The 6250-nt window shown below is 37.3% G+C and overlaps 1 protein-coding gene across 1 annotated transcript in view; it reads left to right on the top strand.

Annotated features, from left to right (window-relative positions):
• Positions 1–6250, top strand: part of LOC106878262 (crystallin J1A) — a 387015-nt gene that overhangs the window by 329700 nt on the left and 51065 nt on the right. Inside the window, exon 7 of the mRNA XM_014927435.2 lies at positions 245–384. The gene's annotated coding sequence lies outside the window, so the exon portion shown is untranslated. The remainder of the gene's footprint in view (positions 1–244; positions 385–6250) is intronic.

Below are 6250 nucleotides of genomic sequence, written 5' to 3'. Positions count from 1 at the left end.
CACACACACACACACACACACACACACACACACACACACACACAGGGTGACAGTGGTAGGCAGTAATGTATATAAATACAAACTTGTTACCATTACAAATATGCTTGAGGTTAACTTTCTCGGTGCAGTCCCATGGTCGTTCATGACCGAAAGGGGCCTCATCCTTATACCATCATTACCTCTGTTCCTCCTACTGTTCAATGTTGCATAATTAACTTATCTCTCTCTCTCTCTCTCATTTCAGATTTGCCTTATGCTTTCCAATCTGCCATACATGGGTTGCTGTGTAGCCATGACTTTGTGAGTGGCGTGAAGACCACAATGGAAGCCGGTGGTTGTAATGCCTCAAGAGCAGGGATCATCGGTGCTTGCATGGCAGCACAGGTAAATACAAAACATTGCATATCATTAATTCTCTGTCCATCAGTTGACAGGAAAGCTGTCATCATTGTCGTCCTCATCGTTGTTATTCATAACAACCCCACCCCAAGTGATTTCTGAATGAGGACATTTAAGATTAATGGCATTCTAACTAAGACCACTCCAAGTTATTTTTAGATATTTTAGATATTGTGTCCAATTAAGACAGAATGGTGTGATATGAGGAAAATTTGGCTACTAATTCTTGCAGATTGAGCAACCATGTGCATACACCCTCATTCGCTCGTGGTTGTTGAGGATGTTATATACAAAGTAAATACTATATTAGTTTACTGAACAGAACATGAGAAATCAAGGTCATACATAGTCATGGCCTTGTGGTAAGAAGCTTCCTTCCCAACCACATGGTTCTGAGTTCAGTCCCATGGCACTTTGGGCAAGGGTCTTCTTCTACAATAACCTCTGGCCAACAAAAGCCTTGTGAGTGGATTTGGTACACGGAAACTAAAAGAAGCCTGTTGTAAAGAGTGGCTGTGTGGTAAGTAGCTTCCTTACTAACCACATGGTCCCAGGTTCAGTCCCACTGCATGGCACTTTGGGCAAGTGTCTTCTACTATAGCCTCAAGCTAACCAAAGCTTTGTGAGTGGATTTGATAGATGGAAACTGAAAGAAGCCCATCGTATATATACATATATATATATATATATGTATATGTTTGTGTCTCTGTGTTTGAACCCCCACCATCGCTTGACAACTGATGCTGGTGTGTTTACGTCCCTGTAACTTAGCAGTTCAGCAAAAGACACCAATAGAATAAGTGCTAGGTTTATTGGTGGTGATGCAATAGGGAGGCTCCTTCCTCTCCTACATCAACATAGTCTGTTCAAAGTGAGTGAGAAAGATAAGAGAAATTGACCCTGGTATTTGATTGGTATTTTATTTATGACTGAAAACCAAAAGTTGCCCCAGTGGGATTTGAACTCTGAAAGCCAGAACAAATTTTCCAAAGTGTTTTGTCCAATGCTGTATTGACTTTGTCAGTTCACCATCTTCATTTGACTGACAATAATGGTGTCGATGGAGTGATTACTGCATCACTGATATTGATGGTTGTAGTGGTGACAATGTTTTTGATGATGATGATGATGATCATCATCATCATCATCATCATCATCATCATCCACTGCTACTGTTGCTGTCAGTTTTCTAGAAATATAAATTTCTAAAGACATAAAACAGATCAAATCAATTCTATTGGGATTCTACCAAAAGATGGAACTGAAGAAATTATCAGGTTTTCTTCTTTCAAAGAGAAAGTGAAGAAGACTATGAAATAGCTGAGACCATATTTATGATGAGAAATCTCTAGTGCTGGGACAGAATCTTTTAAAGTCAGGTCTCCAGTTGGTGATGATGATGATGATGACGATGACGATGATGACAATGACGATGATGATGATACTTCTTGTTTTTCCTTCTCTTCTTTCTTCAATATTTCTTCTCTTCTTTATCTTTCTTCTTTGTGCTTTTTTCATCATCGTCATCATTCCGATGCTATTGTCAGCTGAAGATGATGGAAATGGTGACGGGAGGTTATCGAGCTGCAGCTATTCACATGAAAGAAAATGTGGCATTGCAGACTTTCAAGTAGGTAGAATGGTAATTGAAAGTGGGCCCTTTTCAATGGCCATTTGTTAACATTAGTAAATACATACGATAGTGAATACTATTTGGTTGTTATTTCCAGTAGATACAATGACCACAGGAAAGACCCTTCATTGGCTTGTCACATGGTGTTGTATTGTTCTGAGCATTTTTAGACTGGATCTGAAGTATGGAACGAAGTCTCTGATTGCTTAGCCAACTGGAAATAGTCACCAAGTCTCCCTCAAATCATATCATAATATAGTTCCAAATATACTTCTAAAAAGACAAGACAGTCATGGCTGGAAATCCTTCTTTTTAGAAATCTACTTGATCAGGGCTGATCTGGGGGTTAAACAACAACTACAACAATTTAGGAAAATGTTTCGATTTACTGAAATATCCAACCCACATTGGACACAGTTCAGAAAAAAAATGTTAAAAAAGATCAAAACCTGGAAAGCAAAACACTGACCACAGGGGCTTGATTTTAATTGACTGACAAACCTAATTCAAAACAAACCTACTACTACTACTACAACCACCACCACAATTGCTACTAACATTGCCACAACTACTATCACATCTATCACCACCACTATGACTACTACTACTACTATCAACACTGCTTCAACTACTACCATTAATTTTACTACTACTACCATAACTGTTACTCTCACCACAACAACTTCTAGTACAACTTCTGTATCTCTGTTTCTGGTCACAGTGGCTTTTGGCTCATGTCCTGAACCATTATTATCAGTGATAGTAAGAAGCTAAGATCAATGTTAGTTTGGCATCAGTTAGGAATTTCAAATGAAACGTCTGAATCGGGCAAGAAACCAAATGGTCAATATTGTCAGGCTGGTTTCGGTATTGACTGGATTAGAGAGGTGGAAGGTGGTGAGGAGACAGGTGGGGGTGGGAAAGAGCAAGAGAGAGAGTAAACAGGTAGAGTGAAAGAGACAGGCATACAGATAGATAGATGCTAAATGGATTACAGAGAGGGTTGGAGAAGCAAAGGAGGATAAACAGATAGAGGCAGATTGAAAGTGATGGAAAAATAGACAGACAGACAGATAAAATGGTATATACTAATTGGCTTATATTGAGGGTGGACAAGGAGAGAGAGAGAGGACAGATAAATAGAGAAAGTGAATGATATAGATAGAAATGTAGGTAGGTAGATAGATAGATAAATATATCTAGACCATATATATATATATATATATATATACAGGGAGAGAGAAATAGTGTGTGTATGTGAACAGAAAGAGAGAGAGAAATTAAAGGAGGTAATGAAAGAAAAAATAAAGAATGGGAGAAAGAAATGTAAGAGAAGAGAAGTATGAAAAGAAACGGGGAAGAAGAGAAAGGGAATAAAAAAAAAATACAGAGAAGGAAGAGAGAAGCATCTATACAAAAGGGAAAATATGAATGGAAAATTATTGAGCAAACAGACATAATACATCTAGCACCATATCTCTAATGTTTTAAGACAACAGGGCATGATTCAAGGAAGACTTAGCTGATGCTTTTTGTAGTTCCAATGAAGTTATATTAGCTGTCTTTCAGGTAGGGTCACCTGACGAATTTCATTAAAATATAGTACTAAATTTAAAGCAAAAAGCACCTCATGCAGCGAGCTGGCAGAATTGTTAGCCCACTGGATGAAATGCTGAGTAGTATTTCACTCGTCGCTACGTTATGAGTCCAAATCCGCTGAGGTCGACTTTGCTTTTCATCCTTTCGGGGTCAATAAATTAAGTACCAATTGAGTACTGGGGTTGATGTAATTGACTACCTTCCTCCCCATCCCCCCAAATTTCAGTCCTTGTGCCTTTGGTAGAAAGGATTATGTTGTAGATAACCCAAAATGTGAATTCAGCTTGTGTGTCATCATCATCAAACATCCATTTTCCATACTGGCATGGAGGTTGGATGGTTTGACAGGAACAGGTAAGGCTGGGGGCCACACCAGGCTCCATTATCTGTTCTGGCATAGTTTCTTATTTCTTTATTGCCCATAAAGGGCTAAACATAGAGTGGACAAACAAGGACAGACAAAGGGATTAAGTCGATTACATCGACCCCAGTGCGTAACTGGTACTTAATTTATCAACCTTGAAAGGATGAAAGGCAAAGTCGACCTCGGCGGAATTTGAACTCAGAACGTAAAGACAGACAAAATGCCGCTAAGCATTTCACCCGATGTGCTAACGTTTCTTCCAGCTTGTCGCCTTCTGACAGTTTCTATGGCTGTGTATACAATTACAAAGAATGAAAAGGAAAATATGAAAGGAAAATTATCAAGCAGACATAATACATCTAGTACCATATATCTCCAGTGTTTTAAGACACTTTGATTCAAGGAAGATTTGGCTGCTTTTTCTTGTAGGTTCTATGAAGCTAGAACAGCTGTCTTTTGGGAAGGGTTTTTTTGATGCAGTTAGCCTGGACTTGGACTAAACCTGAGTGCTCATACAGTATCCACCTGAATAATTTATTCATATATATATGTGTATATATATATATATATATATATATATATATATATATATATATGTATATATATATATATATATATAAATTATGAATATTATTGGAATACAATAGTATTATTTTCCAGCTAAATAAAGCACTGTAAAGGTAGAATTACAAATATAAAATGGTGGTACAACAAGGCACCAATATTTGCTGGAAATGGCAGTTAATAACAGTACAACACTATGTAAAGCTTCACTGAATATATACTAGCAAAGATGTGTGTAGGTAACAAATATAAAAAATTTTCATTTTACTTCTAATCAGAACACTGAATAGATGAACAACCTAGAGTGGATAATCTAATACTCTAGTTTCAGACTTTCCTAATATGCCTGTTATCATAAATTCAGTTAGTCATCATCAGCTAGATTCACCGAGCATGAAATTTTGAAATATTTGTTACATCACTACCAGTATATTCAGTTGAATACCTAGCCATAAATAGACCCGAAATCAGCGAAAAAGTTTTATATAAAAATTATAAATATCATTGGAATGCAATAGTATCATTTTGCAGCTAAGTAAAGCACCATAAAGGTAGAATTACAAATACACACACACACAAATGCATATCAGTGTGTGTCTTTGTATTTGTGTTTATCCCCACTACCACTGGACAATTAGTGTTGGTTTGTTTATGTTCCCTGTAACTTAGTGGTTCATCAAAAGAGGTCAATAGAATAAGCACCAGGTTTCAAAAAAGATCTTTTAAATAAGTACTGGAGCTAATCCACATAACTAGAATTCTTCAACCATGGTGTCCCACCATGGTCATAGTCTAGTGACTGAAACAAGTAAATGGCAAAAGAAAAAAAAGACTGTACTGTAAGAAAGAGTGCCTGCTTAGCTACAGGCTGTTCTAGCAGATTGAAGAGTGTTGCCATCAACACCCCCCCCCCCACACACACACACACTTCATCCTGGTATTAGAAAAGCCATATTTCATTTTCCCCCTGACATGAAGTGACAAATAATGAATAATGAGAATGAGGAATGTCATTATGAAAAAGAAATATATTCTATATGAATGTGGGATCCTTCAAAATGTCTCTGATCTGTGCAGTTTGATCTTTACAACCAACTACGTATTGCCCTTACTGATTCTTGAAAGTAACTCATTAATTGCAAAGATGAGATATCCTAAGGGGTTTTGCTATAACAGGGAACCACTTCCTGTTTCCTTCCTATCCAATTGCTGGTTCGTGTGACCCTAATTTCTTTTTGATTCTGACAATATTTAGTAATTAACCCCTGTCAGTCGTTGACATATTCCGTGTGCTCTTCCCTTGTAAAATGACAGCCTCAACCAGGAAAAGGGGCTCCAGTTATCACAATAGAAAAGGGTTAGGACACTATCTCTTCATCCCAAATTACTGTAGCTGGATATAGTTATGTGGGGTTACAGGGAAATTGGTGTTGAAGGGGTGAAATGGCACGGGGGGGGGGAAGAGACAGGGACAGCTTTGATGAATTGTTGTTTCAGATATTATATTTATTACATTTTTGTTTTTGTTTTTTCTTTGTTTCAGTGCAATAATAACATGCCCACACACCTACCCTCCTCTTTCAAAATTACATATATATATACACACTAAAACACATATACACGGATGTGTATATACAAAAAACATTAACTGAAGAAATGACTTAATTTAGAAAAGTAGTTTGGCTATTTAT

Source organism: Octopus bimaculoides, chromosome 5 (genome assembly GCF_001194135.2).
Source record: "Octopus bimaculoides isolate UCB-OBI-ISO-001 chromosome 5, ASM119413v2, whole genome shotgun sequence".
Taxonomy (NCBI): domain Eukaryota; kingdom Metazoa; phylum Mollusca; class Cephalopoda; order Octopoda; family Octopodidae; genus Octopus; species Octopus bimaculoides.
This window is presented reverse-complemented; position numbering and strand designations above follow the sequence as displayed.